This window comes from Heterocephalus glaber, unplaced genomic scaffold (assembly GCF_053883595.1).
Source record: "Heterocephalus glaber isolate CG9 unplaced genomic scaffold, H.glaber_assembly_v1.0 deba00001610, whole genome shotgun sequence".
Taxonomy (NCBI): domain Eukaryota; kingdom Metazoa; phylum Chordata; class Mammalia; order Rodentia; family Bathyergidae; genus Heterocephalus; species Heterocephalus glaber.
The window spans coordinates 22,820,376-22,831,138 of NW_028258381.1; the positions used below are offsets into that span (position 1 = coordinate 22,820,376).

Consider the following 10,763-nt stretch of genomic DNA (forward strand, 5'->3'; position numbering starts at 1 on the left):
CATGTTACAGCTGTGTCTAGATGTCCCCCCAAAGCCTCATGCGGTCATAGGTGGGGCTTTTTCAGAGGTGACTGGATCGAGAGTGTGTGATGCTGGAACTGATTCATGGTACAATGTTAGGATCAAGGGCACTAGGATTAAAGGTGTGAGTGCTACCTGGCTTAAGTGGCCAGGATAAGATATAAGGGATAGAAAGACCTATAGTCATCTCTCGCTTGCTTTTGCTGTCTTCTGCCCACCATGAACTGTTTCTCCTCTGTGATGCCCCTCTGCCATGCCACCCTGCCTTGCAACCAGGCAATTATGGACTGAAACCTCTACAAACTGTGAGCTAAATAAACCTTTCCCCCTTTAACTCTGGGTACTGGGTATTTTGTCTCAGCAAGAGAGCTCACTTCACCTCTTCTGTCTCTGAACAGCCGCACAGAAGATAACCTGGCACATCTGGCCTGAGCAGTGATTGCATGTCTCCTTTTCTTCCCTGAAGTTTGCTTGGCACTCCAGCACTCACAAACTTGGAAGTGAAAAATCTTAACCAGCACATGGGGAAACCTTTTAAATTAAAACTTTAAAAAATTTTCTACAGCAATGGGAATTGAACTCAGGGTCTTTGGACTATATCTCCAGCCCTTTTTAAATTTTGAGACATAGTCTTGCTAAGTCACTAATTTGCCCAGGCTGGGCTGGAACTTGTGATCCTCCTGATTCAGCCTCCTAGAATGTTGAGATTACATGTGTGCATTAAGTATTTATGTACTGGGCCCTGGTTCCTCCCTGCAGCTGGCCTCACCTGTCCCTTCTCTGTTGCTCAGGGCCCCCCCAGAACCCACCATGCCTCCAGTTCTTCCTTTGGCTTTGTTCAACTTCATGCAGGACTCTTCCCAGTAGCAGGGCAGAACTGTGCAGAAAACAGAAGTCCAGGTGGGCAGGGGCACAGTGAGATGGGGCAGGTAGGACGCGGGCTCCCCTTACCCGGCTCTGGGTACAGGGAGTTTGCGTGCTCTTTATTTGGAAGTCCTGCACACCCTGCTGACTCACATGCAGCTTGAGTCAGTTCACTCTCCAGATCTGCACCATTGTCTCCTGAAGCTGCCAGGGAGTGGAGCTATGAGAGACCTGGCCATCCCCCCTACAGTGGGGCCACCTCCATCTCCCTGGTGGCCCAGAGCATCTTGGATGGGGCATGTGACTGACCACTCCTTGACCCCCAGCAGCCCCCAGTGGGAACAGCAAGACTTGTCCTGGTTGGTCCCATCCAACTACACGGGGCAGAGAGGCCAGCAGTCAGAAAGGCTGCACCTGTTGCTCCCTCTGCCCACCTCCGGAGGTTTTGCATTTCTGCTCTCCTTCCTTCCTGTCTTGAAGTAACAGAAAGCACACCAAGCTTTAGAAACACAGCAACCTGGGTTAAAATCCTGCATCTGCCACTTGCCAGGGTTAACTTGTCCTGGGTGAGTCATCAAGCTTTTGGAGGCCAGATTTCTAATCTCTAAAATGTGGGATCTGGGCTGGGCGTGGTGGCGCATAAGGACAGGCTGGGTTACACAGCAAGACTCTGCCTTAAAAAAATAAACTAAACTGAGTTGCAGTCCTGTTCTCCAAGTTCCTGTCTCTTTGCCAGTGCCCAGGGCCCTGTGGGCAAGAGGCTAGAGGAGGAGCTGATGACGCTCATGATGTCTGGTGACAAAGGAATTTCTCCCTTCCCTGAATCAGACAACCTTGTCAAATGGGTAGGGACCATCCAGGGAGCAGCTGGCACAGGACATGAAGACACCCAGGGTAACATCTGCCTGGACATCCTCAAGGACAAGTGGTCTGCCTTGTAGGACATCAGGACCATCCTGCTATCCATGTGGAACCTGCTAGGAGGACCCAGCATCAATAGTCCTTTGAACACATATGCTTCAGAGCTCTGGAAAAACCCCACAGTTTATAAGAAGTACCTGCAAGAAACCTTCTCAATGCAAGTATCCAGCCAAGAGCCCTGACCCAGTCTGTCCAGCCTCTCCTTGTGCTGTCTTTTTCTTCCTTCTTTAGTCTGTCCTTTTCTTGATTTCTGTGTAAGACACTGTATCTTGAGCTGCGGTGTTTTTGTTTTGTTTTTTAAATTATGTCTCTGGTTGAGCCTTTGCAATGTATATTAAACAAACACATTCTGGTCACTGAAAAAACCTAAAATAAAATGTGGGATCCAACCCAGGGCCTCATGCATGCTAGGTAAGTGCTCTACCACTGAGCTGCACCCCCAGCCCTAAAATGGGAATAATTATGTTCACCTCATGAAACTGCTGGAAGGGTCAATGAAGATCAAAGAGCCAAGCCTACCACCATATTTGGAAATTTTAAAAAGGCTCCTTCAGCAATTATTTAATTAATTATTTATTTTTATTTTATGGTACAGGGCCTTCTCACTAAGGTACATCCTCAAACTTTAGTTTTTGTTTTAAAATGTATTTTTATTTATTTATTTGGTACCAGAGATCAAACTCAGGACCTTGTGCTTGCAAGGCAGGTGAGGCACCACTGAGCTAAATCCACGGCCCTCCCTTTATTTTTTATTTTGAGACAAGGTCTTGCTAAGTTGTCCAGGCTGGGCTTGAATTTCCATCCTCCTGCCTCATCCTCCCAGCATGCTGGGATTACAGGTATGCACCACCATGCCCAGCTAGCAATTAATTTTTAAAGAAGAAAACAAAAGCATGAATAAGAATACAGAAGCAGACAATTTGACCTAATTAATTTTTTTGGTACAGGAATTTGAACTCAGGACCTTGCCAAGCAGATGTGGCACTGCTGAGGTAAATCCCCAGCCCTTAACTGATGTTTATAGAGCATTCCATCCAACAAGAGCAGAATAGGTTGTCTTCAAGTACACATAGATCAGTCACTGAGACACATCATACACTTGGGTCATAAGACAAATCTCTACTTCAAAAGGAGGAAATCAGGCCAGTTGTGGTAGCACACATCTGTAATCCTGACACCCTGGGAGGCTATGGCAGGAGGATGGAAAATTTGAATCTGACCAATATAGCAACAGTGAAAACTTGTTTCAAAATAAAAAAGGGCTGGGGATGTAGCTCAGTGCAAAGGACTTAAGTTCAACCCCCAGTTCTGGGGGAAAAAAAAGGTGGAAATCATACCAAGCATCTTTTCTAACCAGAGTGGACAAGGAACCCTCTCTGTAGCACGTGCATTCTGATGGGAATATTCTGTTCTATCCTGAACATCCGGGACACCACATCACAGCTACTATCCTGTCTTTTTAGCTCCTCTCAGCTGTGATGGTTTCTCAGGCCTTCCTTGTTATCAATGACTTCGACAGCACTGAGGGACTGGTCAGGAGTTTGCAGAATCTTGCTCCAGGGTATCTGTCTGCTACTTTCCTCTTGAATAGACTAATTTTTCAATTTGCTGCTGTCATTACTCCTTTTTGAGGCTCAGATTCTTGCACTTTAGGCCAGCAGGGGCCCTTTCAAATGAATTTTTTTGTCTTTTTTCCTCCTCTTTATAAAGAAAAGATGTTTATTTTGGCTCCTGCTTCTGGAGATCCCAGGTCTAGAGGTCTGATCTGGCAATGGTCTTGCTGACAGAGCTCCAATGTGACACAGAGCACATGGCAGGAGACAGGGAGCTCTTGTCCTGTGTCTTTCAAGAAAGCCCTCCACAGTCCTCAGTTTGGCTGATTTCTGGCATGACTTGACCTTCTAGGTTTATGGGCTACATTTCCTGCCACAAACCCAAGACCGGCCATTTCTCCAGAGCCCTCACCCCTCTGGTGAGATATTTGGAGGCAAGGGAAGCTCTTGCCTCTGAGCTGCTGTTAGAGATGGTAGTTTTTATCCATTTATTTTGTGATACCGGGGATTGAACCCAGGGACTTCACCCAGAGCTACATCTCCAGCCCTTTTTTATTTTTTTGAGACAGGATCTCACTAAGTCACTAAGTTGCCCAGGCAGGTCTTGAACTTGAGATCCTCCCGCCTTAACATCCCACAGTGAAAAATAAGTGGTTTAGAAAATGGAAAACAAATGAAGAGCACATACAAATATTCCCCACTGAAATTTAAAGTTATGGAGCCGAGCATGGTGGTGCGTGCCTGCCATCCCAGCACTCCAGAGGCTCAAGCAAGAAGATCACAGAGTTTGAGGCCAGCCTGGCGTACACAGCGAGACCTTGTCTCAAGAAAACAAAGGAAAAAAAGGTATTGCTCAGACTCCAACTGGGCCTTCAACCAAGTCCCCAGTTTCTACAGACAAGAGTCTCTCTGTGGTGAGAAGTCCGGGCTGCCGAGGAGAATGTGGCCCCTGCCTGAGCTCAGGTTCACAAACTATGATGACAACCTGTAACATCCCAATGCGGACTGTAAGCTCCTGCTCTGCTGCAAAACACAGCTCCTGGGGATCGGAAACCCAGCACCAGTGAAGAATTAAAGAAACTAGGCCTAGGATTTAGCTCAGTGGTGCTGTGCCTGCCTTGCAAGCAAAAGGTCCAGAGTTTGATCCCTGGTACAAGAAAAAAAAAAAAAAGAATTAAAGAAGCTGACTTTAAAGTAAGAGAAGATGATTTATTTGAAGGTGGAGAAAAGGGGGAAGAGAGAGACTATAGATAGCTACTCGAGGAGTAGGGAGCATTCCAAAGCGAAATACGCATGGGCTCTTCTCTGTGGCTCCCTTTATTTGGTCTCTTCTCCCTGTGTAGGCTCCTGGAATCTGATTGGTCCCATGGCTGTCTTTGATCCGCCCCTTGGATTTCTTCTGGGTCAGAAGACCTTTCCTGTTGTTTGGTGGAGGCTAGGATTTTGGGTAAGGGGGCTTAGGGACAAGTAGTTTAAGCTAAATAAAGGGGCTTATGTTGATCATGCTATTTAGGACCTCCCTGAGTTTAGTGTCTTTGTCTTTGTCTTTTTCTTTCTTTCTTTTTTTTTTTTGGTACTGGGGATCAAACTCGGGTCCTTGCGCTTGCCAGGCAGGCGGCAAAACCACTGAGCTAAATCCCCGGGGCCCTGCCTTTGTCTTTCTAACTGCTTGAACCTAATCTACAGAGGCAGAGGCCCCTGCCCTTAGTAAGTTTTTCCATTAACTTCTAACAAAGCCCAAGGAGGCCTTCACCCTATCTTTTTCCCTGCGTATGGGGTCCTGTCCCTACAAACCCAGTAGCAAGAGCATCCCTGGTGCTCAACTGTGATTGCTAAATATTCTGGGCTTGGCTGGGTGGAGTAGTACATGCTTATAGCCTCAGCTTCCTGAGAGTCTGAGGCAGGAGGATTCCAAGTTCAAATGCAGCCTGGGGAACTTAATGAGACCCCATCTCAAAATAAAATTTAAAGAAAAAAAGGCCCAGGGATGTAGTTTAGTGGTTGAGTGCTTGCTAACATGCGAGAGGGCATGGATTTAGTCCCCTGTAACAAAAAAGGAGGAAGAAGGAGAATGGAGACAAGAAGAGGAGGAGGGGGTAGTGGCAGAAGAAGGGGAAGGAAAGGGGAAAAAGAAGAAATCTAGATTTGATAGCAAAGAGTTGGAAGATAAAAACTTATCCAGTGAAGGGTGAGGTGGGGTGTAGCTCAGTGGCAGAGCACTTGTCTGGCACCTGCAAGGCCCTGGGTTCCATACCCAGCACCACAAAAACATAAAACTGAAACATCAACGATGACCTAAGTATCCAGTGGGGCATCGCTCACTGCCACTGGATAAAAGCACAGACAGGGCCATTTTCCTTCAGTTTGTTTCTAAAGGGTCTTACAGTCACTTAAGTCATAAAATGTGGTCCTGATCCAGATCCAGCTCTGCCTCAACCTCAAACTCACTCAAGGGTGTCCAGGAAAGACGACAGAGTGGCCGGTAAGAAAACAACCAGCTCTTTTTAGATTCAGGTGGTTTGCTATTTACATAGACAGCAGAAGCAAGCTCCCCAAAAGTGTCAGCTCCTTTGGCCCCTTGTTCAACTGGGGAACACCGGAACTAAAGGGAACAGATGACAATGCTCATGGGTGAAGGGCCATCCCATTGCTGAGGGTCCGATTCTAAGGCTCAATTGAGTGACCACAGCTGCCCCCTAAGGCAGGCAAGGCAGAGGGGGCTCATTGAAACCATCAGGAAGTGAGGAGACACTACCTCAAGTCAGCCTTCCTGAAAGAGGGGGAGAGCTTCTTGCCATCTTCCTGTGGTCTCCAAAGTCCCTAGGACCCTCTGCCAAGGTTCAGGGCCACTGTGGATAAGCTTTGCACACATGACCCACGTAGAGGCACATGGTCTGCAGGGCATAGTGGGGAGCCATTCCTCTTAAAAGGCTAAGGCCTCTCCTACTTCCCCCTCTGAGGCTGGGAGCAGGAGTCCAGGCAGACATTTGGGTTTGAATTCTGCCCCTTCCCTCAGATTCTATTCTTCCTCACTTAGCTGCTCTTAGGGTCAAAGGGAGAAGTGGATGCTTTGCCTTTCTTTCTTTTTTTTTTTTTTTTTTGAGACAGGGTCTTGCTATAGTAATTCAAGCTGGCCTTGAACTCGCTATGAATCTCAGGCTGGCCTTGAACTAGCAGCTATCCTTCTGTCTCAGGCTCCTGAGTGCTGAGATCAGAGGCGTGCGCCACCAGATCTGGCTGCTTTGCCTTTTTCTGAGCCTGGTCAAAGTCTAGAGCTGAATCCCTTGGGGGCACTTTCTCTGTCCTGCAGGGTTCCCACACTGGGTCTCTTCGAGGCACCTCCGGTCTCTTTGAGGCACTTCTGGTGATGTGACCAGGTGAAATCCTCCTGGGTGCCTCTCCCAGATAAACTACCAGCACGGCTTTGTCTGTCCTGGGGCTGCAGGGTGCACCAACTTGCTCAAACAGGAGATGGGGAGCAGTCCACTCTTTCTCAACTGCAAGAGTGTGTCCACCTTCCTGGAGGGGCTGAGAAGCTTCACCTGCCATATTGGAGGAACTTGGCCACGCCACAGCTCCCAATCTCCTTGCCTTCACTCCTTCATGTAACTGAAACAAATGAGAGAATTCAGGAGCCATCGAGACAGCCATGACCATCTCCTTTGTATGCATTTGATGATTTGGCTATGGAATTTCAAATCTATTGCAATTTCAAGATTTTTTTTTTTGTACTAGGGATTGAACCCAGGGCTCATCCCTTCCCCCAACTTTCCCCCCACCAACGTTTTTCGGGGGGTGGGGACACAAGGTATTGCTGAGTTGACCAGCTGGAGCAACTTGCTGTCTTCCTGTTTCAGCCTCCAGAGTGCAGGCATTACAGGCATGGGCCATCACACCAGGCTGCAATTTTGAGTTTTAGTGGAAAATTTTAACATCATGTTACTCTCATTCTAACATATTTATCTCTTTTGAGTCTGTTTTCCCTTCCCTTGGCAAACCACAGGAAAGAAACACCACAGGGCAATTCCTAAAAATGGACACCAAAATAAAGCAAACACCCATATGTCAATTTGGTGGCACAATTAAGCACAGAAATACAATAGCACCTCTCCAGGGGATACTATCTTAAGGACAAAAGAACTACAAAGAAATCTTAAACAATACTCAAAATCATATTGTACCATGTGTCAGAATTTCATGCCTTTTTAAGAGTGACTAATATCCCATTGTATGGTATTATAAAACACATTTTATTTGTCTAGTCTTCTGTTGATGGAGACACTTGGGTTGCTTCCACATATTGGCTCTTCAGATAACACTGCTGTAAACATGGGTATACAAATGTCTGCTCAAGTTCCTGCTTTCAGTTCTTTTAGCAACATACCTAGAAGTAGCATCATTGGGTCATATGATAGTTCTATAGTTCTGTTTATGGTGTTTTTTTATTTGCTTCGGTTATTATTGTTTTTTCTTTTTTTTTTTGGTACAGGGATCGAACTCAGGACCTTGCACTTTCAAGGCAGGTGGCAGCACCACTGGGCTAAATCCCCGGCCCTGTTTTTGGTTTTTTGAGACAGGTTTTGCTATATAGCTTAGGCTAGCCTTGAACTCACTACATAGCCCAGGCTAGCCTCGAGCTCATGGGGATCTTCCTGCCTCATGCTCCCAAAAGCTGGGATTACATGCATCTACCACCATGCCCAGCAATGTTTATATTTTTGAAGAATTGCCAAATTGGTTTTTTTTTTTTTTTGGTACTGGGGATCAAACTCAAGACCTTGTTCTTACGAGGCAGGCAGTGGAACCACTGAGCTAAATCCCCGGCCTGCCAAATTGTTTTCCATTTATTCCAGCAACATATAAGAGGTCCAATTTCTCTACATCCTCACTAACACTTGTCATTTTTTCCATTTTTAAAACAAAAATTATAGCTATCCTCGTAGGTGTTAAAGTGGTAGCTAATTGTGGTTTTGACTTACATTTCCCTAAGCATTAATAACGTTGAGCATCTTTTCAGGCATTTCTTTGGGGATTTGTATGTCTTTGTTGGGGAAATGATTATCAAGTACTTTGCCCATTTTTAAGTTATGTTGTTTATTGTTGAGTTGTGAGAGTTCTTTATATATTCAGGCTATTAATCCCTTACTGATATATGCTTTACAAATATTTTCTCCTATTCTTTTTTTTTTTTTTTTTTTGGTACCAGGGGTCGAATTTGGGACCTTGAGCTTGAGAGGCAGGTGGTGGAACCACTGAGCTTAATCCTCGCCCCTCTCCTATTTTCTTAAAAAAATTTCTCCTAAAAAAAATTTGTTTTCTCCTATTCTATATCCTGTCTTTTGGTCTTTGATTAACAAAAGTTCTTAATTTTCATGAGATCCAATTTATCTATTTTTTTTCTTTTGTTGACTGTGCTTTGGTGTTATATCTATAAAATCATTGCCAAATTCAACATCATGAAGATTTCCCTCAATGTTTTCCTCAAAAGTTTTATTGTTTTAGTTCTTAAGTTTAGGTCTTTCATCCATTTTGAGCTAATTTTTATATATGGAATAAGCTAAAATTCCAACTTCATTTCTTATGTCTTCTCTTTCTTTACCGGTCTAGCTAAAGTGTTGTTAGTTTTATTAATATTTTCAAAGAGGTTTCTGGATGTGGTGTCACATGCTGTAATCCCAGCATTCGTGAGGCTGAGGCAGGAGGACTCCTGTGAGTTCAAGGCCAGCTTGGGGTACATAGTGAGTTCAAGGCTAGCCTGAACTACACAGCGAGGCCCTGTCTTTTTTTTTTTTTTTTTTTGGTACCGGGGATCGAACTCTCTGGTCCTTGCACTTGTGAGGCAGGCAGTGGAACCGCTGAGCTAAATCCTTGGCCCGAGACCCTGTCTTAAAAACAAAACAAAACAACCCCAAAACAAACAAGCAAAAAACCCAAAGAGGCAATTTTTTGTTTCATTATTTTTCTCTATATTTTACCTCCATTTTTGCAAAATATTTTATTTTTCAGTACTGGAGACTGAACCCAGGGCCTTCACACTAAGCTCCATCCCCAGACCCTTTTCTTATTTTTTATTTTCAGACTAGGCCTCACTAAGTTGCTAAATTGCTCAGGCTGGGCTGAAACTTGAGATTATCCTGCCTCAGCCTCTCAGAGTGCTGGGATTATAGGCATGTGGCACCATACTTTATCATCTTCTTGATTGAATTATTTCCAATGAAAAATCTGTTATCTTTGTTCCTTTATACCTAATGTGTCCTTTTTCTCCAGCTGGTTTAAGAGTTTTGTCTCTCTTTTTTTTTTTTTTTTTTTTTGGTACTGGGGATTGAACTCAGGACCTTGTGCTTGTGAGGCAGGTGGCAGCATCACTGAGCTAAATCCCTGGCCCAAGATTTTCTCTTTATTGCTGATTTTAAGTCATTTGACTGTGATGTGGCTTGATTTCATTTTCTTTTTTTTTCTAGGTTTTCTGTTTTGTTTTGCGGGGTTTTTTTGGGTTTTTTTTTGTACCAGGGATCAAACTCGGGACTTTGCGCTTACAAGACAGGCAGCGGAACCACCAAGCTAAATCCCTGGCCCTTGATTTCATTTTCTTCATGATTTGTTGAGGTTATTGGATTGGCAGGTTTATTATGATTTTCATAAAATTTGGAAAAATTTTAGTCATGACTTCTTCCACGAATCAGCTCCTTCTCCTCCTTCAGGGACTCCAATTGCATGCGTATTTACCTGCTTGATATTGTCCCACTGATGCTCTTTATTTATTTTATTATTTTTTTCTGGTACTGAGGACTGAACTCAGGACCTTGTGCCTACCAGGCAGGTGCAGTGCCACTGAGCTGCATACCCAGCCCACTCTGTTTATTTTTTTAAAGTACCTTATCTTTTATTATTTTTTCTTATTGTAACATAAAATTTGACATTTTTTTTGGTACCAGGGATCGAACTCGGGACCTTGTGCTTGCAGGGCAGGCGGCAGAACCACTGAGCTAAATCCCCAGCCCTAAAATTTGACATTTTAACACATAAAATTATATAGGAAGCTGGGCATGGTGGTGTATACCTATAATCCCAGCACTCTGGGAGGCTAAGTCAGGAGGATTGCAAGTTTTAGCTCAGCCTGGGCAACTTAGTGACCTAGTGAGACCCTGTCTTAAAATAAAGAAATTAAAAAGAGCTGGGGCTGCAGCTCAGTGTGAAAGTCCTGGGTTCAATCTGTAGTAACACACACACACACAAACACACAAACGAAAGTGTTCAGTAGCCCTCCCCCCACCTGCAGTTTCATTTTCTGTGATTTTGATTACCCATAGTCAACTGAAGTCCAAAAATACTAATGGAAAATTCCAGAAATAAAGACTTCATAAGTTCTAAATTGCTCCTCTTAAGTGGCATGATGAAACTCCC

At 44.6% G+C, this 10,763-nt stretch overlaps 1 pseudogene; it reads left to right on the forward strand.

Annotated features, from left to right (window-relative positions):
- The first annotated feature begins 1,427 nt into the window (after positions 1 to 1,427).
- On the forward strand, positions 1,428 to 2,864 carry LOC147822644 (ubiquitin-conjugating enzyme E2 C pseudogene; annotated as a pseudogene).
- The last annotated feature ends 7,899 nt before the right edge of the window (positions 2,865 to 10,763 follow it).